This window comes from Chelonia mydas, chromosome 21 (assembly GCF_015237465.2).
Source record: "Chelonia mydas isolate rCheMyd1 chromosome 21, rCheMyd1.pri.v2, whole genome shotgun sequence".
NCBI classification, from domain to species: Eukaryota; Metazoa; Chordata; order Testudines; family Cheloniidae; genus Chelonia; species Chelonia mydas.
This window is the reverse complement of record NC_051261.2, coordinates 7,349,484-7,377,151: the sequence shown is the minus strand read 5'-3', so window position 1 is coordinate 7,377,151 and position 27,668 is coordinate 7,349,484. Positions and strand designations below refer to the sequence as shown.

Below are 27,668 nucleotides of genomic sequence, written 5' to 3'. Positions count from 1 at the left end.
ATCTATTTCTCCCCCCCCCCAGTGATAAATGCATATCTGAGGCTATATAGAAAGGCTTACAGCAAGACGATAGAGAAATGTTTTAATATATGGACTTATAAACTGACTGCATGAGCAACGAAAAAGGCCAAAATATTCAGTTATCTTTCTTTTGGGGGGGGGGGGAAGGGGGGGGAGAATCGCTGTAAAAACCTGATTTTTTGTATAGAGAACACTAAACATATAATAAAAACATTGTTCAAAACTGAAGCTAAGCCTGAGATCTGTTTCCATCCCACTCCAAAGGGGAAACATGGCCCCCATTATGGCTCTGATGTTGCTCAATAAGGATCAGATTGTTACCTGGGGTCAGGGAGTGTGTATAAGAGAGCATAAAGTGCCCCTTATTCCCCTGCACTCTCTACCTTTATTGCCGGTAATAAGAATACCACCTAGCTCTTCTATAGTGCTTTTCATCAGTAGAACTCAAACTGTTTTATGAAGCAGGTCAGTGTCATTAGCCCCAGTCTAGAGAAGGAGAAACTGAGGCACAGAGTGGGGGAAGTAATTTGCCAAAGACTAGCCAGCTGGTCAGTAACAGATCTGGGAATAGAATCCAGATCCTCCTGAAGCTCAATCCCGTGCTTGGTCTAGCAGGCCACCCTGCCTACCGGAAAAGATGCACTCTCCACAGGGCCACTTCTCTCCTTCCCAAGCAAAGAGAGCAAGCAAGCACGCACAGGGAAATCCCATCCCCCACAATGTTCCAGCTGGGCTAGCATGGCAGGGAAAGCAATCTGCACTAAGCAGAGAGCTAGCACGGGGTACTTCCCCCATGCAGCAAGGAGAAACCAGGGACCGGCTAACGCTTCTGAATTGCGCAGCAGGTCTGCATTTCAAACAGGGGGTGATATACCCACGTTGGCTCGGATCAAGCTAGCATACTAAAAATGGAGTTTCAGAGTAACAGCCGTGTTAGTCTGTATTCGTAAAAAGAAAAGGAGTACTTGTGGCACCTTAGAGACTAACCAGTTTATTTGAGCATGAGCTTTCGTGAGCTACAGCTCACTTCATCGGATGCATAGCATATCGTGGAAACTGCAGAAGACATTATATACACACAGAGACCATGAAACAAAACTTCCTCCCACCCCACTCCCCCGCTGGCAACAGCTTATCTAAAGTGATCATCAAGTAGAGTCATTTCCAGAAACTGCTGAATTGGAATTCATTTGCAAATTGGATACTATTAATTTGGGCTTGAATAGAGACTGGGAGTGGCTAAGTCATTATGCAAGGTAGCCTGTCTCCCCTTGTTTTTTTCCTGCAAAACCCCCCCCAAGACGTTCTGGTTAAACTTGGATTATTGCTGTGCACATTGTAAGATGAGCTGTTGCCAGCAGGAGAATGAGTTTGTGTGTGTGGTTTTTGGAGGGGGGGCTGTGTGGGGGGGGGGGGTGAGAAAACCTGGATTAGTGCTGGAGGTGACCCACCTTGATTATCATGCGCATTATAAAGAGGGGTTTCAAAGGGGGATGGGCTGTTGCCAGCAGGAGAGTGAGTTTGTATGTGTGGGGGGGAGGGGGGGGAAAGGGTGAGAAAACCTGGATTTGTGCTGGAAATGACTCTACTTGATGATCACTTTAGATAAGCTGTTGCCAGCGGGGGAGTGGGGTGGGAGGAAGTTTTGTTTCATGGTCTCTGTGTGTATATAATGTCTTCTGCAGTTTCCACGATATGCTATGCATCCGATGAAGTGAGCTGTAGCTCACGAAAGCTCATGCTCAAATAAACTGGTTAGTCTCTAAGGTGCCACAAGTACTCCTTTTCTTTTTAAAAATGGAGTGTGGCCACAGCGGTGCGAGCCGCAGGAGGGGCTAGCCACCCTGAGTATGTGTCTAGCATCTTGGAAAGGTATGGCCTGGAAGCAGCTAGCCTCTCTGCCACTCGCATTGAGCTACTGTGCTAAAAGTACCTTAGCCACGGCAGTGCGAGGAGCGCGGGGATGTCCCCGTCAGCTGGGCATCCCAGGCTTGACTTGCAGACATACCCACAATCTGCTCCTTGGACAGTGAAACATGACAAAGCTACAACTGCGCCTTAAAGACAGAACTGCGCCACCCCTCATCCTATTGACTAGTGCCTCATCTCACGGGCAGTCCCAGGGATTGCAGTGGGACTTGCAGTACCCTTAGGTTCAGCTCAGGAGGCGCGAAGGGGGCCTAACTGGACTCTATGTTACTAGGCAGGCGAACTGTTCTATTTGACGAGGTGGGTGACCGTATTACGACAGCCATACGTCTTTGGTGGATTTGGGGGGCACCATGCCAGAGGCTGTTGAGATTCCATCAGCCAAGAACATCTGCTGCTGTAACTCGCTGTGCCAGGCATGGAAGCCATGACCAAAACAATGTGATGCACTGCTGGCTGAAGACCCCTCCTAGTCCCTTTAATGCCTAGGTCACTGCTGTGCCTGAGAACGAAACGCGTAACAGGACGCACACGGGAAGCTCCACATCACGTTGCGTGGCTTATGTTACGTGGACAACCTGAAGGACCATCAGCGCCGTCCTTGTGCTGGAGAGCAGCATGGCTACAGATGGGCAAACCTCATGCTCGCCCCGAATGCTGCCATCCAGGGGTGCTGCAAGAACAGGTTTAGCAACACTGCTCCCTGCCCTTCTGCCCTGTCAGGGTGGTGTTTGCAGGATGCTTTCCCTTCGCAGACAGAAGAAAGTTACAGCACAGGAAGTCGTTGATGATCCACAACTGAACGGATTACCCCTGGACATATTAGCTACTGGGAGAGCAGGGCCCGGGGGATGGTAAATCTGTACGGGCACCAGGGATGGCTTGGATTAAATTCCACCTCCCATCTGCCCTTCTGGAAAATTCCATTAACAGATGTTGAAGCCAACAGATTGGAAGGATCCCAGTCCTTTGAGAACGGGCATTCACCACAGTGCTGCTCTCTTCAAATTCTTTCACATGCAGCTGTTGCAGCCCTCGGGCAATTTCCTTTTACTTGAACGGGTTACTAGCTGCCCACTGACTGAAGTTTTGGAGGAAAGGACAATTCATTCCAGGTTATTGGGAAGATGGTAGAATGGGGCTCTTTAGTCAGATTGCAGGGCTCAATCACTTTCAGAGCATCAGAACTTTCCCCTGGCACTCATGAGAGGAGTGTCCATAGGCTAAAGCCCAGGAGTGCTGTTCCTTGATGATTTTGGGTTGGGAGCAGGGATGGGGGGAGGCACAGGAGGCCCCGTAAGAACTCTGTTGTACCAGCTTGGTCTATATTGGGGAATTTGCCCCAGTTCCCACCACCAGGATAGCTGCAAATCTCTAACATGGACAGGCAAAGATTGCAATTTGCACTGGTTCCACCCACCCCAATTTCAAGATGTGATCATCACTGGTGCAAATAGCAACTTTGCAGTAAAGGGTTGAGAGTTTACACCGGTGTAGCTGCTCCAGTGGCTGGAATCCCTAGTACACCAAAGGCCTCAGGGACGTTTGCAAACTGCACCTCGCCCGGGGGCTTGACAAGTGCATCTGTCCCTGGATGGCAAAAGCTTTTCCTGTGCTGTCTTTTTTAATACATTTGTTGGTATTTTTGGTTTAAATGGAAGGAAAAAACCTCAGCCCTGTTCTCGGAGGACAGGCATCCGCACCTCAGCAACCACCACAGCTAAGTCCCTCTGCTGGGCTCAGCAGAAGCCAAGGAATGAATGGGCCATTGAAATTTAACTCTCCATTCACCCCTGGGGTGGTGGGTTTCTCCAGAAGAGCAGTGAGGCACGTGGCCTGGGTGGTGCAGTGCAGGGGAACCTTGCTCTGCAGTTCCCAAAGCTGGAATAGTTCTGTGGATTTAAAAAAAAACAAAAAACTGTCCTCTTATGTGCAGGGCCCAGCACAATGGGACCCAACTCTCAACTGGGGCCTTTAAGTGCTACCACAGTATAAATAATAATAAAATAACTTCAGTCCCCAGGGTTACCAAGCCAGCTTCCAGCCTGTCTCAGTTTCACCCTCAATCATAGGAACAGCACAGGAAAGGAAATGTCCATTGCTCCTATAGTCACCGCTGAGCCTCATTAAGGGCCCAGTCCCGCAGTCCTCAGTAAAGACTCCCACTGAAGTCACCTATTGTAGGACTGAGCTCTGGCTGGTTTGCCTGACAAAGATGGAGGAGGGAGGGCTGACTATCCTGCGTGTGTGGTTACTATCCACCAAGACATGGAAGGAGCGGTCAACCACGTGGCAACCCCCTTTGGCCAAAGGCAGAGTCTTTTCTTTGAGCGGAAATCACTGCACAATATTTATTTGCACAGTGTGGACAATAAAAAGTCTTATTTATGGTGCTCGAGTCCCACCGGCATGGTAAGGATATGTATACTTTGTATGTTATGCTAGCAGCATGAGCATCAGAATTCCCGGCTTTCATAACTGGCTCATGAAATATTATTGTTAGTAAAACTTGGCAGAGAAGACAGATCTGGAAAAAAATATATATACATACATAAAACAAAACGGCACGACAAAGTTTCCTCATTGTATGTGTCCTGGAGAAAAAGCTACCTGTACTCATGCACATGTAGGCAGTGGCTGATTTTTCAGAAAGATTCATGCCATAAATCAGAGGGAAGGATCAAGCCCTAGAGCAATAAGCCGCTGATGGACACATAGGAAGATGCTGTCTGGCACTTGCCCAACTTACAGCAGTTTTTGTTTTCAAAGTTTTAACAATTCCCAAGTGCTTCAGTCCTGCATTGTATGGAATGAGAGCCTACAACATGCAGGGCCAGGTCCTCCACTGGTGTAAATGGGTGGGGCTTGGCTGCCTTCAACGACTTTCTCCAGGATAGAGGACTGGGGCCAGCCCATATAATGCGAGATTATAGCGTTTTGAAGACAAAACTATATGAAGCATGGTGACTACACAGAACAGAGCAGGAGGCTTTTATCAAAACTTTCCCATCATCATTAATTGTCCTAATCGCTCCCTCCTGTCCTAAACGGATAGGAATGCTAGGCATAGCACCATATTGAAACAGACCAGCCTAGGTGTCTGCCATCTTTTCTCTGGTGAGAAGTCTCAGGTCAATGCCAAAAGGCAATGTGCCTACCGGTATTTATGCAGGAACTTGCCACAAGGGGAAATTACTTCCCGATCCAAGCAGGTGAATATTTACGCCCTGAAGTATGAGGATTAAGAGCCTCTCTCATTTTATCCCAGCTGCGTATGTATTTCATAGCTGGGCATTTCCTCACATTTGTGTGCCGGTCTTTAGTTCCTTAACATTATTTCAAAATCATTTTTGTAATATTTGAATATCTACAATATTCCCCTCTTATGGACAAACATTCACGGATCCTGGGTCTTTATTGCACACACGCACAGTAGTGCATTCGTGTTTAGGGGGTGTGGGTTCTCATGCTAAATGTTCTGTCAGCTTTTCGTACTGTATCAATCCAAACAAGAATGCAAGTTCCTCAGGGAATGTCTCACACCGCATTTGTAAAGTGACACACACTCTTTTGGCCTCTTATAAACAATGAGTAATAGTTTGGGCATTACTGTGTAAAAGACAGTGGATCCTTTTAGCAGCTTTGTGGCTTGCTCAAGTATTCACTGAAATGGATGTGATCAGGCCATTTAGAAAGCTCAATCCATCCTTTGTTATCCACTAAATTGACCCCCGTGTTTTTCCAGGCAAAGCAGCGTACACGCTGGCCAAGATGTCAAGTGACTACACTGACTCCAGCACCTCTATTTTCCGAAACACTGTAAAAGGCCTTATTTACTGTGGACAGGAGCTCAGCGCTCTCTGAAAAGTGGAGCTCTTTAAGGTGTCACAGTTTGCGTGCTGTCACAGGATGGGCTGGCCCTTTAAGGGATGCAGGCTCAGCCCTTCCTGTGCCCAGTTAGCCCCATCTGGGAGACAGCTAAGGCCAGGTGGTGGCCCTGCAAGTCACCAGGTCCTCAGTTAAAAAGCAGGCAAACAGCTCAGTCAGGAAGGGACCAGCAGGGATATGCCAGGTCAGGGGAAAGGATCTGGGAGGCAGGGCCGGCTCCAGGCACCAGCGAAGGAAGCAGGTGCCTGGGGCGGCCAATAGACAGGGGTGGCACTCCATGCGTTATTGGGGCTACACATCCGGGTCTTTGGCGGCAATTCGGCGGCGAGTCCTTCATTCCCTCTCTTCCTCTTCGGGGACAGCTCAATCGGGTTTTTCTTTTTTTTTTTTTTCTTCGCCGCTTGGGGCGGCAAAAAAGCTGGAGCTGGCCCTGCTGGGAGGAGGCTAAAGAGGCACAGTTGGGCTGATCCCTATTCCTTAAAGGACCAGCCCACCCTGTGACAGGCACACAGAGTCACTTGCCAGTGCTGATCATCTTGGCAGTTGTCTTGATTAGGCCCTGATCCTGTGAGATGATGAGTGCCCTCAACTCCTGCTGAGCTCAACAGGTGCTGAGAGCACACAGCACCCCACTGGAGGCATTCAGCATCTTGCAGGCCTGGGCCCATAATACAATAGACACCCACCAAGCCACGTGCCCCCTGGTATGTAGCTATCCATGCCCCTGCATGGCCTACGGCACCGTGGCGTCAGAGTGTGTGCCAGAACCACCAGGCTCAGGCAGGGGAGGTCTACTGACGCTTAGTTCTACAGCCCGAGCTCCTGAGCCTGGCACCTTCCCGCAGGGGAGGCTTTGTTCATCTCTAAGACGAAGCCATTACAGGCTGGGGGATCTGTGGCATTCAGGTGGGTTGCACAAAGAACGAGTCCGCCTAAGGCAGCATTTCTCAACGACCGGTCCTGGAGAGCTCCCTGACACCGTTTAGGAAGGCCCTTCAGAGCACTAGGAGAATAAGTTGTCTTCAAGACAGAGAGCATTGGAGGCATCCTGGGAAAATGGCTGGGGGCGGGGGGAGGGGAGGAATGAATTGCCATCCAGGCAGGGAGGAAGCAAGTCCTCAAAATACCAATGCCTGCCCACTCAGGCCAGTCACATCTCATTGCACTTCAGCCTTTCCAGTGCAAGATTCCTCTTTGCAGTGCGTAGCCCTTGGACTGGTGACTTGCGCCCTTAATACAGCACCTCCACACGCTGGATTGGCACCCTGTCGGCTGCTTGACAGGCAAGCACCATATGAAATGTTTAGCAGGTGGAAAGGCCCATTTCACAGAGAAGGAATGAAATGAATCACAGAGAGGCTGTCTGGTGCCCTCTCGGACAGGGAAGGTATTGTGAGAGACGGCTAGTTTCACAGTTATTTTATATCTTGTTCGGTTTTAAATATTTGTGCCACACACACGTTCCAGCCTATAACAAGGGTTTCGTTTTCTCCTTATGGCTCAGAGAAGCCCGGCAATAATGGTGAACAGCATTTTCAAATAATTTGCACAGCTATGTTACATCTCATCCAATACTCCCAAAGCACCTCACTAACTGCCTTAGTCACAAAAGCCTCACAATGCCTCTGGGAAACAGGGGAGCATCATTATCCCCCTTTTACAGGGAACATACTCAGGGGCACAGACAGGACGGGACTCATTCCCTGTCATACAGCAGCCCTGTGACAGAGCTGGGAGATACCCCAGAGTCTAGACTGTCACGTGCTGTTCTCTAATGAGGCAGGACTCTCATCTGAGCACCAGCCTGGTGTATATTTCTTATCCACAGGAGGATAGGGGCAAACAGCAACTCCTTTCAGTAGCACGACAGAGTCGGGGCTTGTAATCCATCCACTGAAGCTCAGGTAAAGGGCACGTACGTTAAACGATCAGGCCAAATGTGCTCCCCATAGAGGCGCAGCGGGAGAAGGACAGATCCCTCCATTCCCAGCCCCTAAATCTGGTGGGGCAGGGAGAGCATGGCAGCCCACGGGCTGGGTGCAGGGTGGGAGGTTGCTGGGGAAGGCACGGGGAGCAGGTTTCCTGGCCTCTGCTCAGCCAGAGTTAGGGGCATTGCCCATGCCCTGTGCCTCCCCTACTGAGTTGTCCGCAAGCTCTGGGGAGACAATGGTGCTGAGAGTCCCACCAGGTTAGGGGGCTCAGAGGCACATGCTCACCATTCTTGTGGCCCCAGCTCCCCAGGAGCCAGTGAGATTGGCTTCCCTGGCCCAGGGAGGTGGGGCTGGAAGTTCCTCCCAGAGGCGACATGTGGGGCGGTCACACGTCCCCCAATTTACATTGTGCCCCTCTCCCAGTATCAGGAGTCACAAGGAGGAGAAAACTCAGGCATGTCAGCAAACATATGGAAAAGACAAGAGAGTCAGGGTTTAAACTGTCTCTCTCCTCCTCCCACACATCAGTCTCTGGGCCCATGCCTGGCAGATGCGGGGGCGAGCAACGCCTCGTCTGCCTCTTGGCCAACACGGTGTTTTTCATCTGTTCCTGTCTTGCCTCCTTGGCACTCTACAGTGCTCTTAGCAGCAGACCCCCAGTGCAAAGCCTTGAAGTGGAGGGGGTGGGGGAGATTATGGGGAGGTGGAGAATTCGATGAACAGAAGAGCCTATTTGGCTAATGAAGCTGTAATTGCTCCGAATCTCGCTAATAGGATGAAAGTATTAGAGCCTCCCAGTTCCCCCTGCAGCTGCAGTGGGTGCTCTCCCTGCAAACACCTGAACTCTTCCCTTCGCTCTTCACAATCCAGTATCTAAAATAGCCCAGTGCTGTCGAAACTTAGCTAGATTGGAAGGATTGACAGATCAGCCCAGCTCCCCAAACCCTTTTAGATTTGTGGAGGGGGAAGGGAAAGGAATAGGGGGTTCTCAGCCCTGGACTGCCAAAGTGGAAACGGGATAAAACCTCGGACAACCCCTCACAACACCACTTTGCATCGTCTATCAGGCAGTGTTTAAAGTGGCCTGGAAAGGTGTCTATCAAAATCTGGGAGTAGCAGCTTCAGTAAGACCCTATTTAAAGTGCACCTCTCAGTGACTCTGTTTATTTAGTTATTCAGTTGCTTATTTCGCAGGATCTGCTGGGACCTCTGGCAGAGCAGAAGGGCAGGGTGCTTAGCAGCGCTCCTTACCACGGCTCAGAAAACACAACCTGGCCTGCACTCCCCCCACCATCTGTTCCAGTACGGCAGCATTCACACAAGAGAACTGGAGCACTGGCAACATCCCAAAGTCAGCCGGCCAGGCCCATGTGGGGTGTTCCCGACAGGGTGGGCCACACCCCCAGGCCTCTGAATGACCCTCTTCCCCCACGCCAGGTGGGGTGAGCTGGTCCTGCAGACACACCAAAGTGCTACAAATCAATGTCACATTTGAGGGGGCCTGGACTCTGAGGGCATGTCTACACCACCAAAAAAGCCTCAAAACCCTTGCAGGAGCAAGTCTCAGACCCTGAGTCAAATGACTCTGGCTTGCACTACAGGGCTAAAAGTGGCAGGGTAGGTATCCCTGCTCGGGCTGGAGCCCAGGCTCTGAGACCCCAGATCGGGAGGGTCTCACAGTCCAGGTTCTGGCCCGAGCCCAAACGTCTACACACCTATTTTTAGGCCCGTAGTGCGAGCCCCGTAAGCCTGCCTCACCTGACTCAAGCGCTGAGACTCACTACGGCGGGGGGGGTTCTGTTGTGCTGACGTACTCTCAGTGTAGATGGGCGGAAGAGACAACTGCAGACTGAGCCCAAGGTTTCTCTCATTTCCTTTGCATTCAGTTCTGCTGAAGTCAATTCTGACCTTATCCCCTAGCCACCAACATCGCTGCTCTCCTCAAGGGCGTTTTGCACTCGAAACAGTGAGGACATGGATAACTGGTGAGAGTCAGCTGCAGGTGGACTGCGTTCACTCCCTGGAGGGAAAACCACTCAGAAGCTCAGATTTACCATATAACAGATCAGACCACTGGTCCCATCGAGACTGGTAGCAACCTATTGGCAATGTTTCAGGAGAAGGCAGAAGCAACCAGATCCCTCATCTAAAGTGGAGATGATAATTCTTCCTTACCTTACAGGGAAGGATAATGGAGGATAAAGTCATTAATATCTAGATTCTACAGTGGTGGGGGCCATATGGGACTGCCTATAAGTCACCCCCTTTTGAGGAGAACTCCCTGGATCCTCCAAAATATCAGATGATCCGAGGCAGCAGATCAGTTAAAAAAAAAAAACAACTCAGCCCACCTTCTCCTGCTGCCTCCATCATCGATAAAGGAAACACAAGATATTTATTAGCCAGAGGTGACTGATAATGGAACCATTCTCATCTTTTAAATCAATACTGAGAGAGAGACATGCACACATTAGCCACAGTCGCTCTTTATGGCAGGATAACCATACCCACTTCTCTGACCTCTGCCTACCCTCCCGGGAGTCTGGATCAATGTCGGCAGACTGCCTTAAATTACCCCCTTTGGTGGAATGGAAGCTTCAGTCAGTTTCCCATCACTCTAACCAAGAGTCATGCTCTCCTCCTCCCAGGGACACAGCGTCAGATGACCACCACCTGAACCGCCCCCCCAGCTGATTTGACAGTACTGTCAGATTGTCACCTCCACGCCAACCAAAACTTTCTAAGAAAAGCAAGCCCAGCCCTTTGCAGCAGTGACTTGGGCAGCACTCGTATCAGTGACATTTGCAGGGAGGAGGCGGGTTGGTTTTTAGCTGTGATAACAGGGGAAAACAATTAGGCGTCTTCTGTATTCTAGCTCCAGGACAAATTACAATCTGGGCAAATGCACTCTGCCTGAAATTCCTTCTGCAAAGCCCGTAGTGCCACTCATTTTACCTGCTCTGCGAAGGGAGTGAGAACACCCATATTAAAGAGACATGCTCCCCTGCAAAGGAAGGTGCCCAGATACCACAGGGATGAGCTCAATATCGGAAGCTGGACAGACGGGCAGAGTGTCCCTACACTCAGTAAGTTGCTTCTAGTCTTTGCTGCCCACAAGAATGGTTTCTCCTGCTCTCTCCGTCTGTTCCATCCCCAGAACAAGCAACTCAGTCAGCAGCATTAGCTTCTCCAACACTGCCCGGCCATTGTGCATCAGGCTTGACCTGGAGCAATCTCCGTCTCCATGGCCCATTCAAGACTTCGGCCTCTCTGCTGAGAGAGGGATAATGAGTGATGTGGCCACTAGTCTGCTAGAACCTGAAATGAGACCCAAAAAAGCTTATTTCACCTGGGCCGCACTGAGCTGGCCTGGGGCGTCCAGTCCTATCCGCTGTCCTAGAGGAAAACATCCCGTTCGTTTTATAGAAGCTTTGCTTGTTCACCTGCCATGGGCACAACAAAAGCCCCTTCTACCTCCGGCACTCTCAGCTGTACCGATAACCCCTGGAATCACAACCCCTCTGCCTCACCAGTCACCAGGCTCTCCATCTCTCCCTCCAACTGATTTATAGCCCTGGCTTTTGCGGCAGTTGGCTCATGTTTCAAACATTCCATCTGGGTTTCCTCTAGGCTGGTCCCTCTGTTAAACGTAATCAATGGCCTTCTGTTGTGGGATACGGTCCCGGCACAGGGAGGTTGACAGATTCCAATCTGTACTTTTCTGTCTGACCAGCAAAAGCACTGAAGATCATCAGAGAAATCACGTACGCAGCCATGTACGGCACACGTGGCTCACTTGCTGTGACACCACCAAGTCCTTGCAGCAGGGGAGTGCATGGCGATTGCCCTCCAGCACAACGCTCAAGGCTGGATATGAGCGCATGCCAGGCCGATAGCGCAGTGGAGCTGAGCGGTAGCGCATCTCCGGGCTCCCCTTCCACTCCAGGGTACATGGTATGTGCGGAGAAGGGGCACATCAAAGGAGACCTACTTAAGTGGGATGCTCATCGTGTCAATATGGCAGGTGGCTCCGGACGCCTCTCTCCCTCCTGCTACGTGACAAGAGTAACTGGTGGCCAGATTCATAGAGTCTGAGGCCAGAAGCGCTCCTCTCGTCTGACCTCCTGCATAACCCAGGCCAGAGAACTGCCTCCCAATAATTCCTAGAGCAGAGCTTCTAGAAAAACATCCCATCTTAATTTAAAAGTTGCCAGTGATGGAGAATTCACCACGATCCTTGGTAAATTGTTCCAGTGGTTAATTACCCTCCCTGTTAAACATTCACACCTTACTTCCAGTCTGAATTTGTCTAGCTTCAGCTTCCAGCAGTTGGATCCTGTTACACCTTTCTCTGCTAGACTGAAGAGCCCATTATTAAATATTTACTCCCCATGTAGATACTAATATAATCAAGTCACCCCTTAACCTTCTCTTTGTTAAGCTAAATAGACTGAGCTCCTTGAGTCTAGCACTATAAGGCATGTTTCCTACTCCTTTCATCATTCCTGTGGGTCTTCTTTGACCCCTCTCTAATTTATCAACACGCTTCGTGAATTGTGGGCACCAGAACTGGACACAGGAGTCCAGCAGCAATTGCACCAATGTGGCAGGCAGCTCCACACAGCCCTCCTGCAACTACGGCAAGGCCCCTTGCTGGCCACGTGGCAGCATCAGATGGCTGGCATGCCCCATGGCCTGCTCAGCACGTCTCACTTTGACGTTGTGTGTGCAACACGCCATACCTGGGCTGGGCCAGGCCAGATAAAAGCCCCATTACAGACATCACTAAGCAGAGCTGGCCTCCTTTCTATCCTGTGTTACGCCTGCTTCCCCCCCTTGTAGTGGCAAAGGCCACAGGTTACCGCACATCTCTGTGCACGGTATGATGCGCCCATTCTGATCTAGGAGCATTTCACATGCACTTCGCACAGGATGACTGCACAAGATGCACGGCCATGGAGAACCAGATCCTGTGTCTGTAAATCACAGTGTAAACTCACGGACTTATATAAATTATTGCTATTGACACTGGAGCAATGGTTCCCCAATGGTTAATGGGGGGGGAGGGATAGCTCAGTGGTTTGAGCTTTGGCCTGCTAAACCCAGGGTTGTGAGTTCAATCCTTGGGGGGGCCATTTAGGGATCTGGGGCAAAAATCTGTCCTGCTTTGAGCAGGGGGTTGGACTAGATGACCTCCTGAGGTCCCTTCCAACCCTGATATTCTATGATTCTAAAGAGAGTGAGCAACCCCTCCTCAGACTGAGGCTATTCGTGCAACGCACCAGGGACTGCTGAATGGAATCCACTCACTGCCAAAAGCATTGGCACTGTATGTGTGCAGAGATTTGCTTCAAATCCAGATTCATCACCCTCCCCTGCTCACCACGGAATGAAACTGCACTTCTGTGTGGGAGTGGTAACAGTGACAATGTACATCTGTCTATGTTATTTCTGTGAAGCCCCTCAGCATAATATACAAGTGCCAGCAATAGACAACACCTGTCAGCCTGAAGGGTCCAAAAAGCTCACCCAGAAACTGATAGACCAATGATAGTAGAACCTCAGAGTTACAAACACCTGGGGAATGGAGGTTCTTCCTAACTCCGAACAAAATGTTCTGTTGTTCATTCAAAACTTTACAACTGAACATTGACTTAATACAGCTTTGAAACTTTACTATGCAGAAGAAAAATGCTTTTAACCATCTTAATTTAAACAGAAAAGCACAGAAACAGTTTCCTTAATTTATCAATTTTTTTTTAAACTTTCCCTTTTTTTTTTTTTTAATAGTTTACATTTAAGACAGTACTGTACCGTATTTGCTTTTTGGGGGGGGGGGAGGGTCTCTGCTGCTGCCTGATAGCATACTTCCAGTTCCAAATGAGATGTGTGGTTGACCGGGCAGTGCGTAACTCTGAGATTCTACTGTATACCGACCCACCAAGGAAATGCAGCCATATCTGGGGTGAAACAAAGCAGATGCTTAACAGCACACAGCAACCCGGCACAACAGTTTAGAACAAGAAGTGAAAAGGAATCTTGTATCCATTTTGAATCTGGAGGAAGAATTTAAGGAGACAGAATGTATATACTTATGTTGAAATTTGGTAGAGACACTGGGTTAACCCCACTAAATACTGTAAAAAGTGCCAGGGGATTTTCAATACTACCCTTAGTGCTCAGATACTACAAAGATGGGCAATATAGTACAGACAAACCAAACAAACCTGGGTTTATATCTCATCTGAAAGCATACAGTTAACCTGTGGAATTCACTCTTGCAGGAGTTCAGCCAGCCAAACTCTGGCAATTGGCAGGACCAAGGAATGGATAGATACAGGAGAGGAATACAGAACAAATGCACTCTTGTTTTGTAACATCTTGTTTTTCCCTTTGCAAGAGGACCCACTAAGTTGCAAAACAACTTTCCTCCTTCCCACTCCCACGTGGCTGGAGGACGCCGGACTTCTGGAGTCCAGCCAATCAATACAGAGACACTAATGCATTAATTACTCTTCTGTAATGGCAGGCCATTAATGAATGGACAGACCCAAACCTGATCTCTACATTATTAATGATCCTACACTGGAGCCAGGGAGGGCCAGATGGAATGGATAGAAAGCGAGGGGTGGTCTCTGCAACCTTCCCCAGTCTCCCACTCCCAATCCAGAAAGGTGCACAGTCTGATTCGAGAGCTGTTTGATTAGCCACCCTAAATTGTGTTGCCATCGGATGGGAGTTCAGGGCATATTCATCATTGTCTAGCACGCCCCGAGGCCTGTGCGGAGAGTTCCATCTGGAAGTAGTGTCCAGTTTCACCGTGTGCTTTGCAGCATAGTGGAATATATTAATTAGCACAGGGGAGTGGAGGGGGCGGCCAGGCCAAAGTCGTGATGCAGCTCCGGGTGGTAGCGACAGCCAGTGGTTATCATCTACAGCTGTTCGGGGGGGGAGAGGGGTCTGTGAAATGAGTCTGGGATCTCAATCTAGCCCCCTCCAGGGACAAATGTCTACATCACAAAACCAACCAGCACCCTTTGGGCAGTCTCAGCCGAGAGGCCAAGGATGAATGGGCCATGGAGAGTGAATTCCTGTCTTGCCCTGCGGAGGGATCTCTCCAGGGTGGAAGTGAGGTGGGCAGCCCTGCCCTGATGCCTCTGCTGCACCTGACGCCTCCTGTCTCCATGGCTTGTGGAGAGAAATCACGAGCCTGGTGGAAGCAGACACAGCTCTGTTGAAGTCAGCGCATCGCACCTGCTTGCACCAGGGTCCCAGTGCCCTCTCCCATGCTCCGGCTGTGTAAACTTGTGAACGGAAAGACCTGAATGTGGGGGCAGAGGGTTACTCTGCTTTTATTCTCCTTATTCATCTCATTTCTGATTTGGGGAGGATCAATATTTTCAGTTGCTAGCGGAAAAAAAAAGGTTTGAACCGTAGTTCAACCAGGGACTGTGCGCGCAGGTCCCCAGGAAGCAGCGTGCTTTGAAATCCCCCTTGCTCTGGGGTTTCAGTGCCCTTGGGGCATCGTGGAGCAGACTTGCTAACTCATGGGCATCCCTGCCACACTTCACGCAGAACGGTTTTACCTTGATAAACGTCTCACCTCCCCCGGTATCTCTGACAGCTACAAAGGAGGAAGGATGGGCTCGTGGTTAAGGCACTGGGCTGGGAACAGGAAATGTGCGTTCAATTCCCAGCTCAGCCACAGCCTCCCTGTAGGACCTTGGGCAAGTCATTTAAATGCTCTGTACATCAGTCCCCCATCTGCAGCATGGGGATAGTGATCCTTCCCTCCCTACCTCCCAAGGCTATTGAGAAGATAAATCCATTACCGTCTGTGAGGTGCTCAGACATCCCTGACATGGAGGGCAGACATACGCCTAGACAGAACTAACATTGACAAGGACACCTGTCAGCTGAGATCACTACAGCATCTGCTTCTGGTGCAAAGTGGAGACCCCGGCTTCTGCAGGCAGCAGAGAGAGTCCTGGACCCCAGCCCCAGAACGTGAGAGGAAGTTTATGAAGTGGGTCCGAGCTTTGACGTTAGCCTTCTCTCTGTAATGGGACAGAACCGGAACATGCCCCTCCCTCCCCCCACGCTTGTGGAAAATTTGGATCTGAATGTATTTTAAGAGATGGGCCTGAGACCTAAAGTCAATTCCCTTCCTCCCCATCTCCAAATAAACTTGGCTGCAAGCAGAGTTTCCCCCTCACCAGCAGCATGTCGCAAGGTGTTGAGCCAACAAATCAAGGCTTGCATAATTCTGTGCCCTGCTCAGTGGGGTTCCTCAAGATCTCAGGCTAAGGGGGTTCCACTGGGTCTAGTACCCGGTAATACATTTTGTGAGGTATGACCCTCTCCTGGCAAATTCACCTTCATATCCCAGCCCGGGACACAGAGGCCCTCACTTCCCAGTTCACACCCACGAGGCTGTAATCCTGGAATTCTATCCCTCCACTTGCTTCTCCCTCGCACCATGTGCCTCCCTCTGCCCTACTGATGGGGTGAGGAGCTGGAGACAATCAATACAGGGCCGGGGTTTCCTGATCCAGGCTGATGAGAGCAGCAACAGCTCAGGCTGAGGCAAAGCATGAATTATGTATGATGCTGCAAGTCGCCGGCCCTCTCTGACTGGTCCTTGGACCAAGGCAAAGGAGGTAAAGACAGAGAGCGAGCGAGAGACCACTCTCCAGGGACCCAGAGCGTTGGCTGAGAGGGAGCGAGCGAGCAGGGGAGGGCGGGGAGGGAGGAGCACATCCTTATGCAGAGATGCTGCAGTGGCTTTGGGCACACACAGCCAAGCAGCAGCACAAAGCAAGAACTCGGCTGAAGGAGGAGGGCGGGCAGGAGAGAGGAAGGTTGTTGCAGCATCGAGGGCTCTAGGATCTCCCCTGCATACACGCCACGCACACACATCAACACACGTGTCATCCAGCCCAAGGTAAGTGGTCTCTCTCTGCTTCTCTGCGCCTTGATTTGGGGTGGGGGAAGAATTATCTGGATTTCAGGGAACCATTTCTAAGCCAAGCTAACTTTCAGTGACCCCAGGGTGATGCTCATCTTTTCCAGGGAATATGGCACTAGTAACACCTCCTAGGGCACCTGCAAGCCACCCACCGGCTCCATAAGGGGTTGGTCTAAGGCAACAGTGTGGGGCTGGTTTTGTGTGTTTATCAGATGGTGATCATTTTGCAGGAAATGCAGGCACTGGCTGTGCTGGAAAAGGGATGGGGGTGGAGTGCGTGTGTGTGTGTGTGGGGGGGGAATCTAAAGAACATGTCCAGGAATGTGTCAGTTCTGGTGGAGGAATAGAGAGAGCCTCATCCAGCAATTTCAAAACTGACAGGGCTGAAAAGCCGAGGCTGCTTGTGTGGAATAGTGCTGGGTTTTACTGCCCTGCTTTCACGGTGTGGTATTACGTTGGGGGTGAGGGCGGCACTTTAAAGAGACCATTGCTATGATCACAGCTCCTGAATTTCTGATTCGGAGGGCAGGGAGCATAGAGTGCAGCTCACCAAGGCAATGTTCCTACCCTCTCTGTAGAGCTCTTTAGGCTTGCACCCAAGGCAGCTTGTAAACACAAGCTGGGAGAGATCTGGAACAGGGTGCAGGCAGAGGGGTGTGGTGAACCTGAGTTCTCCACTGCAGAAAGAGGGGATCAGAAAGACCATGGCCACCAGCGTCCCCCCTCCTGTCCCTGCGCCTAATTAGGATTCCAGAGCTCAAGCAGGAGGGCAAAAGTTCGGGCTCGTGTGTGTGCACGGAGGATACTTGTCCGTGCTTCAGGCTGGTGAGGGCTTGTGTAACGTGTCTGGGTGCTACGAAGCGCTACAGCGGCACAGGGCACAGGGGCCACAGTGATTTTCAGTGGGGCTTGCCTGAATTAAGTCACAGGTGAAAGCCTCCATGCTGGCCCTGCAACATCAAGCAGGAGCGAAGACAGAGGGATGGATGACATGCAGGAGATCATAGGCAGGAGGGCCTAAGGGCTCCTCTCGGCCTTCTTCGCACCCAGGCATTCAGACTGCTGATGGGGTCAGTGCCAGGGTGAATGCGATAATGGCTGAGGCTGGTTTCTGCAGCTTGTGTTTTAAAAAGTGGGTCTCACCCCTTGCCCCATTATCCCATCCACTCCTGTTCCATTGACTTCCCTACAACTTAAAAGGGTCTCCGGGACTTCAGAATCATGCATTTATTTCGTGGGGCGGGGAGGGAGGTCATTTAAAATTAGCTTATTTTTCTTTAAAGAAAGGAACACTAGTTGATCCCTTGGACAGGAACTAAAACCCTTCCCAGCCGTGTCCTGGGCAATTCCCCTCCCTCACCAGCCCTGTTCTAGGGCAACTTTGGGCAGGGAACCTCACTTTCTGATGCAACTAGCAAGCATCAGCCAGTGCTACCCACAAGACAGCAATCTAGAAATGAATCCTTCCTAAATCCAATAAGACCCACTAATCATTTAGTGACACTGCCTAAGAGCATTGGTGGCTGAGAGCACGCACACATGCTAGCCCAACACCAATGCATCCTTTTGTTTCAACTGGATTCTTCTTCACTTCCTGTCCTAAACAGTGGCGTCCTGTTAATCAGCTTCTAAGAGCCAACCTAGCAGTGGCTGAGAATGGGGTCAGTGAATCAGTAAAGCGCTGGGTGAAAAGTGCACTCGGGGTAAGATAATATTGAACTTCAGTGGAAGTCTTGTTGTTGAGTCCTCTTCAGTCAACAAAGCAGGGCAAGAAAAGAGTCCATGTGGACTGTTTCCCTGCTACCCCAATTCAGAGAGGGGCTGGGTTTAAAAACTGGCAAACCTTGACTTGTCAGCTGAGGACTGTGATAGCCAAACTCTGGGTTGGCACCATCTCCTCCTCTTCCAAAGAGCCTGCATCCCTTACACACACAACATGCTCATTTAACCACTGGGCTACCAGCATTGTAAGCTGAAGTGTTTCGGGTCACGTGTACTTTAAGAGGAGGTTTTAAAAAGACATCTAAGGAATTCAGGCACACAAGTCCCATTGATTTTCACTGTGCTCCTAAATACCTGAAGCACTTGTGAAAATCTTTTCCCTCAAGGTGCCCTGCATGTTGCAAAGAGAGTATTGAGGCTAACCTTTGAGGGTAACTTTCAAAAGTTACCCTCAAGTAAATGTGTCATAATATTCTACAGTAGCGGCCCAGCACGCTCCATCTTACAATAGCAATGATGCTGCAAGGCTTGTACTGAGTACTCTAAAATTCTCTAGGACTAGGTGATCAGGAGAGTGGGTCTGCTCAGACACTGTCAGCCTGAAAAGCTCACACCGACTTTACAGTGTGGTTTTAGCTTGAGCTGGAATAAACATCCCCTTTTTTCCACGAATTGGTGAAAATCCGAAATTCCTTCCAGCCATGACTTTTATCCCTCACAGGCCATGGGTGGGTTTTCCCAGGCACAGACTTCTGCTCTGTCACAAAGGACTGTCCTCACAATGTAAACAAGTCCCCCTGTGGCAGAAGCTCACTAGAAATTCGCTGTTAGGTCTAGAGAGAGATAAAGTTACATTTCAGAAGTCTGTCTGTTGGCAGAAGCGGGATCTTGCCCCAAAACAATGCAAACACTCAAAGAAATTCAGCTCCGAGGTTTGACCTTGTCTGATCCTCCACTCCAGCCTCCAAAGCCGTGTTCACTTCTCTGAACACTGGCCTTTGTCTCGCCCAGGAGGAGCTCACGAGGTGAAATGGCCTCTCCCCACTAGGGCCAGACAGGCACTCTAGGGAACACAGGGATGAGAACCTGCTGTTCCCAGTGGGGTCTATGGAAGCTATATTTGCTCAACATCAGGGCTTTCTAGAGGCAGCATCTCCTAATAGCAGGAGGGTGAGCTGGAGGAAAAGTCCTGTTCAAAGTGGAGAAAGCAGCAGGTTAAAGAGCACCATCTGCCCCTGAAGAACTGAAATCATGGCTCACTACTGCACAGTCACTCCCTTTCCCCAGCCTGACAGCCCCACCCTGCCCTGTGGAAACACACCATGGAACACCACACTTACCTATAGTTTCTTCAGTCTTCTCTCTCCCTTCTAGTACCCTCTTTTTCCTCCCTTTTCTTTCCCTCTCACTTCTTTATCTTTTATCATTTTCTTTATCTTTTCTTCTTTCCTCCCCTTTCTTTCCTTCCCCTCTTCCCTCTTTTTTCTTTTCCTTTCCTTTTTGTCTTCTCCCCCTCCATTTTCCTGGCCTCTCTCATTTGCTTTTATTCTCTCTCTCTCTCCTTTCTTTTCTTCATTTCTTAATCGGCTACTATTAATTATTTGCATCGTGGTTGTGCCTAGAATTTGGGTCAAAACAGCGGGTTTTTTTTTTTGCAAGAAAACTGGTTTCAACCAACATTTTCAGCCACCTCTACTCAGGCTTCTGTCCCAGCTCGTAGTGCAACAGCCAAGGGAGAGCGACAAATTGCCACTGGGGGTAGGATCAGGTTACACACAAAAATCACCTCAGTGGCACGAATGGTTTTTCTTTAGCTTTCAGACACAAGACACACACAGAGCTTCGTTTCAACCTCTATCTTTTTATGATTTATATCTAGCGCCCCAGTCAGAGTGCGACTGTGCTGGGTACTGTACAAACAAGTCACACAGCTGAGCACAGTGCAGAATCTATACACAACAGAGTACACCGTTCACACCCATGCAAACCTGGGCGCCCATGTGAAAACTGGCCTTAGATAAATCAAAACAAGGCCAGTTTTTCAGGTTTTCACATTTCATTGCATACCTGAAGCTTACTCTTTAGGGGGAAAACATATATAAGCCCCAACTTGTTTTAATAAAGTCTTAATAAATTTGTCAAGTGCTACGTTCATTAAGAACTTGAACCAAGGACTCATTCCCAATAGGCAACTCCCTGCCCTAAGCAACCATGTTAAATCAGTCCCAAGGTTTCCAACAGAATTTTGTCTGGCCTTTAGAGACTATGTCAAAAGGCTGCCCCATCTCTATAAAATGCTTCGAAATTTTCCTTCAAAAAGTAGCAATTCCACGCAGCCACCTGAACACCACAATTACCACATGCTGCACCTCACAGCCACTTGGAACCTGACAGCAACTACAGGGACAGATCTTCCCTGAGCCAAATGCACAGGGTTCCATTGCTCTTGCTAAAGCAGAATTAGTGTTTGCAAGACAGGGCCTATGATACACACATCCTCACTTCTGTTTCCCTGCAGTAGAAGGCAGTTGTGCTACATACACTAGTCAGAATCATTAATCCACTGGGCAGCCGGCATTTTGCTTGTCCCTTGGGTTGTTTGCTTGACAGAGGTTTCCCTGCAGCTATTCTGCGTAGTTGCGGGCACGATCCCTTTCCTCAACCAACCGCTGCGCTACCACCATCCTTGGCAAGTGAGATTTCTAAAACTACCAGAGCCTTTACTGCTCTGCAAACATTATTCCCAGGAGTACTACATCCATGTGGTTGGATTCCTGGGAATGGCAACTGGCCTTTCTGAATGTGGGATTCTCTGTAGGAATGAAAGCGTGTGGCCAGACATGTAACCATCTACCAGTCCTCCAATGCAAAAGCAGATTATCTCAAACAAGAAAACAACTGTGCAATGTTGTCATGTAAACAAACATACACGCTAAAGACTCAATAATTAACTGGGGGGTTTCAAGGATGGTTTTAGAAATAGGTTAAACAGCAGAAATTCAGAAAGTAACAAAAAAGTACCACAGAGAAATCATATGAGGCAAACGGAGGCAGACAAAAAATTCTAAAAATTATCTGCATCAGTCTTTCTACAAATCAGGGCATCACATGGCATGTCTATGCTGCAAAAAAACCCACAGCAGCCAGTCAGAGCTCAAGTCAACTCACTTGGGCTTGCGAGGTTCGCAGTACGGGCTAAAAGTAGCAGCAGAGACCTTCCCATTCAGGCTGGAGCTTGGGCTCTGAGACCCTTCCCTCCCACCAGGTTCCAGAGCCTGGGCTCTAGCCCAAGCGGGAACATCTACACTGCTCTTTTTAACCCCATAGCACAAGTCCGAGTCAGCTGACCCAGGATCTGAGACCCGCCGTCCTGGAGTTCTGGGAGGGGGGTTTCCCCACAGTGCAGACATACCCTCAGATGTAATATGTTTATCTGCAATGTTTTTCAGCCACCATGTCTCTGTGTGCTGTACAGTGGTCCAGGCAGAGCGTGGTTCCTGCTAAACAAAAGAAACAAAGCTGGAACACGAGTTATGTGGAAGCCTGTTTGCTTGTTTTTGTAGCTGTTTTCTTTACAAGAGTGCCCTGTTTACAACAGTCTACAATCCATATATTTTGACAGCAGTTGTACAGTCCAGTATTTTACAACCTAGCAGGATGTTTAATGCTGGGGTAAAGGGAGAATTCCCATGCTCTCCAATGGGATATGGCAGGTGTTTCCATCCTGGAAGGATTGTAAGATATCGATCCTGATTCTTGACCCTGATCCAAGACTTGAATTATTTATTTTTGTTATTTATGGTACAATTTATAAAGCTATTGGTCTTACTTCCTAGAGCTGTGTAATCTGGTGGTGAATCCATAATCTGGGAGGGGAAAGAGATAGATTTTTGTGGTAGGCTCTTTTTATTTTAAGGAGGGGCTATTTGACACTTCCGGATGTTAAAAATAACCCCAGCCATCATAGAGTAGGGAGCAGAAAGTGGAGCGAGGAAGTCAAAGGGCTCTGGAATTTATCACATGGACACAACAATGCGCAGTGTGGTATCAATAAAAGTGGGGTGTGAAGTATTGTTTTTCTTGAGTCACACTTGGCCGGAAGGGATGAACACTTTATCCTACTTGTGCATTCATTCGGGGGCATTGGGTGGTCACCACTTTCCAGTCTCCTGCATGCTGCCAGGGCTGGCATTAAGCGCTGCAGCAGCGCCAACGTGGGGAGCGTGGCCAGCTCCCCCACCATCTAATGCAATGGGTTGACGGTGCTGCAGCTAAGTGCTGGAAGAGCGGGGGATGCTGTTGCCCCAGCTGCTGCAGTGACCTGCGAGTGCTGATGCTGTGACAGGGCCCATGTGGTGAGTTTAGAAGCAGTGCAATCACTGTGCTCTAGAGACGCTGGAGCCCTTTGACACTACTGAGGCTTTCCAAGGGGTGGGGAGTGAGGTCTTTCATCCCTACGATCTCTCCTCTGGTTTTGGCGCTTGCCAAGCAATGCACCCTCCAGCAGCTAGGAGAGCACAGAGACAGACTACCTCAGGGCTAGGAAGCTGTTTTTACCCACACATCAAAGGGTTTCTGCTGACACCACCATGGTAACGATGACAGTGAAGAGCAGGTAGTTTGGGGAGTTGTCAGTGTGGTGGATTCCCTAAGCTTTAGTCAGAATTTCCCTTTGCTGAGCTGTGTACCTATGATAGATGATGCAAGACTTTAAGAACAAGAGATTTTATTTAAAGCATTTGCCAAAAGCCCCTCTCTTGTTTTGGAGATTTTATTTTTCTGGAGATCTAATGGACAGAGCATGGGACATAGTCAGAACACCTGGATTCCATTCCCATCTCTCCTACTGACTCAACCACGTGACCTTGGGCACCTCACTTAGCCTGTCTGTGCCTCAGCTTCTCCATCTGAAAAATGGAGTTAATAGTCAATATCCCCTGCATGAGGAGGGGGTTGTGAGGTTAAATTCAATCATGTTTCTAAGGGGCCTTGAAACACAATATATTGGCATAGTGAGCTCCTGTTACGGGGACCCAATGTTTTAAACTTCAGCACCTACTGTCAGGAGCCAAAATCAGCCTAAACAGTCTCATAAACACCTAAGTGATGAATTAGCACTTTTTCCTATTTTTAATCAACTTACATTTTCACCACTGAGGGAAAGTTATTCAGTGGGGATGGGGATCAGACAATAAATGATTTAACAACAGTAGACACTGAGATTCAAAAAGTTAAAGCTTCAAAACCATTCAAACAAAACCTGTCAACATGACATGTCAAAATAGACCAAGTAAATATCTTTAAATCAGACTACGGTCTCAGGCAGTGGGTTTCTTACTTTGCCTAGCTGTACATTTAGATCATCATCTATGGAAATATTTTTTCATCATTTGTGCATACACAGTGAAATCAATATTTGCAGACATTTAGGGATAAAAACCTAATATTTCTAGGCTTGGAAGGATTAGGTGGAGACAGGCTGAAGGAACCATATTCAGATTTCGAACACCCGACAGTCCCAGGGCGGGAGGCAGGAATTTGGTTTGGCCAGTTATATAGCATTTTCCATCAACACCTCTCAAAGCACTTTTCAAAGGAGGTCATCATCAGATGGGGAAACTGAGCCACAGGGAAGGGGAGTGAGTTGCCCAAGGTCACCCAGCAGGCCAACAGCAGAGTCAGGACTCTAACCCAGGACTCTTCAAACCCAGTGCTCTATCCATTTGGCCACATTGCTTCTAGTTACAAAGAAACAGTCCCTTTGCGAAACTCAGACCTAGATTCCAAATAGCCCCAAATATTGAAGTGTTGGTCCATCTCTAATAGAGGGTATTTTGATCTCTTTTTAAATTTGTATCTGAGAGTAGCACCCAGAGGTCTCAGTCAGGAACAGAGATCCATTATGCCAAGTGCTGTACAAACATGTACAAAGACACAGTCCTTGCCCCCAAGACCCTACAATCAAAGCCTTGATCGTGCAAGCTGCTGTATGTGGATGGATCCTGCCTCATCCAACTACTGGAGTCAATGCAGCTGATTTGCCTGTATTGAACAACTTTCAGGAGCAGGGCCTAAACGGGGGGAAAGATTGAGAAGTACAGAGGCACTGATACAATGCAGCCTTGGGACCTGTGACTTACATAAATGCAGTCCCCAACTACTAATTAAAAGCATTTAAAAGAAGCAGAAACACAGGAGGGATTTTAGAAGACTCTGCCTTAAGCCTGATAGCCTTACTAAGGTCCTGCTCAGAGCACATCAGAAAGCTCTGCCTGATACTTATACTAGCATGAGAGAAATAAGATGGGTATATTTTGTCCCGGTGTGGAAATAAACCTCTCACTGACCTTAGGGGGAGGTGTATAAGTGCATCGAGAGCAGAACCTGTGGGGTGCAGAGCACTTGTTTTCACAATGCACAGAACAATCTGCTCCTATGAAATACCAGTTTGGAGATTTCAAATCCATCTGTTAAGCCAGACTTTCCAAAGAGCTCAGCTCCCATTTAAGCACCCAAATAAAAGGCAGATTCCCAATGTGCTGAGAGCTCCTCTCAGAATCTGGCCCACATAGATCTCTAGACGCCATCCATCCCCCTGCTGATGAAAGATTGTTCCCTACTGTATGTGTGTTCATGGTTTGTTCACCCAGTCTAGTTTCACACGTCCCAAGTGATGGGGATTTGCCACTTGCCTTGGGAAAGACTTATCTGTTGCTCAGTATATTTCACTGTCAGGAAGTTTTTCTTAATACAGCCTAAATTCTCCCCTTTTCTCAAGTTCATCCCATTACACCATATGCCACGCTAAATAATTCCTTTTCATTCCCAAACATAGATGACACCTTAGGGGCACTTTGGGAGACAGGAACCAGGAGATACTTATCTGTAATTGATAACGATCAACAGTCAGTTTCCATTAAGGAATAAAATAATCAGTGACCAATAGGTCACCCCACTGCAGCCAAGAAAAAGTAACTGGCACGTCTTGGAGCTAAAATCAACATTCCGGCAAAGTAGCAAGGAGAAAGAGGATGAAGCCTGACCTTGACAGAACCAGCTTTCCAGCGTGGGGCTGCCAAATGCAGGCAAAGCAGCTGCAGAATCCTGCAGGAGAAACCATCGCCAACCGGGCATCAGCTCAGCAATAAGCATTGGAGCCTCATCTCCACATGCTTCTGTTTGCCCAGCTGCATTACCAACTTACAAAATAAAGACTCCCAAAGCCTCTTCTCTTCAATCCAGGCAGCACACACCCCACCACAAGCCAAGTAACTCAGGTCATTGAAATGTACTGGAGTTTCCTTGGGTTCAGAACGCACAGCTCTGTGTTGCATTCATTCATGTAGATCATTTCAGGCAATTAACAAATGCAGAAATATTGTGTGCAGGCCTATGTGTTAACGAACAGACTCGCCTACACTAAGGGTCCTACAGCCAATAAACAATGGTTGTTGGCAATACCATTGCAAGCTTCAAGCCTCCACCCTTTACATTATGCCCTTTGTAAGGGCCACATCCTGCAATCTGATTCACTTGGGCTAGACCTTTGCACAGAGTCCACGGAATCAAGATCTCGCCCTAAAAGACCAGCTCTCCAAGGAAAGTGGCAGAAATGAGCATTGGTCTCTGGGGACGCCTGTCTCAAAAGTAGGGTAGTTTCCATTGATATAGATAGCAACTCTATATGTTTAAAATAATTCCAAATCAGTTGTTTTGCATGAAGTTGTAAATACACCTGAGATGAGACTGAGACCTGTGGTGGGCAGGGTTTCGGAATGACTCCTTAAAAAAAAAAGAAAGAAAGAAGGAAGGAAATTAAAAATCAGAGCTGGGCCCAACCCAAAACCTCAGACCCAAACCTGCAAACTTTGGAGCTGCCTCCAAATGTGAACTGGGCTCTGGATCCAAATTATGCAGTTGGCCCCCCTCTTTACTACAGAGCAAAAGCAAGTGACAGGGTGCTTAACACTTGGGTTTTAAACATTGCAGCTTTGAGCTCATCTCTAGAAAAGAGCAATCTAACTCAGGAAGGCGAGCCAGATTCTGACAGTCATTTTTAGGGGGCAATAAGTCCAGGCCAGTGACTCAGTAGTAACACAACACAGGCCCTCAGGGGGTTCCCCAAACTTGTAGTAGCTGGGAATGCCGCAGAGGCAGAGTGGGGCTGGCATTGATGGCTGTGCACAGAGATGAAGGACAAATGTTTAACTATCAACGGAAGACCCCCCAACACCAGATTCTTACTGGCTTAGATTCCAAACCCTCAAACTCTGTGCATGAACCCGGGGCTCTGACTGCCCTGTTCCAGCAAAGCCCAAAGAGGGACGTTTATGGGGTACTCTGCCACGTTTTCCTTTCCAGCAAGAGAACAGGGAGCTGGGCAGCACTGGGGCAGTCTAACCACTCACCCCTCTCAGTTTGTTATTTTAAATCCCTGTTTCTTTTCTCTTTCATTCACTTCAACTTACCTGTTCCGAGCTGCTGCTCTGCACCTCAAGCTCTGCTTGGCAAATGAGCTCCAACATGGACAGCAGCTGATTAGAGACTAAATCCCACCCCCAGTTAGTGCTAATTCGGGCTAGTAGCCAGCAAAGGTATGGTTAGCTAGACTGGACTTGGTGAGCAATTAGCCTCAGTTAGGCCCAGCTGGGGGTTGTTCTCTGGCCTGTTTCAGACACAGGCAGTTGTTCTGTTTGTTTATTTTGTTCACACTGCTGGGATTTAATAAGCATGTTTGGTAATGAAAGCACCTGAGTGCGCAAGCAGTCTGGCTGTGGTTATTTCTTCCCCTCCCCTCCCCATCCCACACCACACTATTAGCCTCCTCTTTTGTTAAGTGTTTCTAGCTACTTCCCAGCCAGTAGGAGACTCTGGAAAGCTAAAGGAATTTACCAACTTCTGCACTGACATCCAGGCAGAGGGAGCTTTGCATTAACTTCAGTGTGGCTCCAGGCAAGTGCAAGGTTGTGCCTGTGCAGATCCAATTCCACAATCAGGGCCTTTATTTCCAGTGCTTTTCAGAGTTAGAGCTGGTTAGAGGGGCTTTGCACCATTAAGTTTCCAATAGCCGTTGGTCATAGGGTGACCAGACAGAAAGTGTAAAAAATCAGGACACGTTTTTTCCCGGTGGGGTGACGGGGGTGTAGTTACACGTACAAGACAAAGACCCTAATATTGGGACTTTCCGATGGTCACCCTAGTTGGTCACC

General features: G+C 48.8%; 2 protein-coding genes across 13 annotated transcripts in view; one reads left to right on the top strand and one right to left on the bottom strand.

The window, feature by feature from the left end:
• RBBP5 (RB binding protein 5, histone lysine methyltransferase complex subunit) overlaps positions 1–27,668 on the bottom strand; it is a 176,059-nt gene that overhangs the window by 68,784 nt on the left and 79,607 nt on the right. Inside the window, exon 15 of one of the 12 annotated variants that reach the window (XR_006286856.1) lies at positions 13,584–13,729. The exons of the other annotated variants lie outside the window; for them this stretch is intronic. The gene's annotated coding sequence lies outside the window, so the exon portion shown is untranslated. The remainder of the gene's footprint in view (positions 1–13,583; positions 13,730–27,668) is intronic. 12 annotated transcript variants of the gene reach the window in all.
• The window catches only part of CNTN2 (contactin 2), a 51,186-nt gene continuing 39,974 nt past the window's right edge, over positions 16,457–27,668 (top strand). Inside the window, exon 1 of the mRNA XM_007065110.3 lies at positions 16,457–16,713. The gene's annotated coding sequence lies outside the window, so the exon portion shown is untranslated. The remainder of the gene's footprint in view (positions 16,714–27,668) is intronic.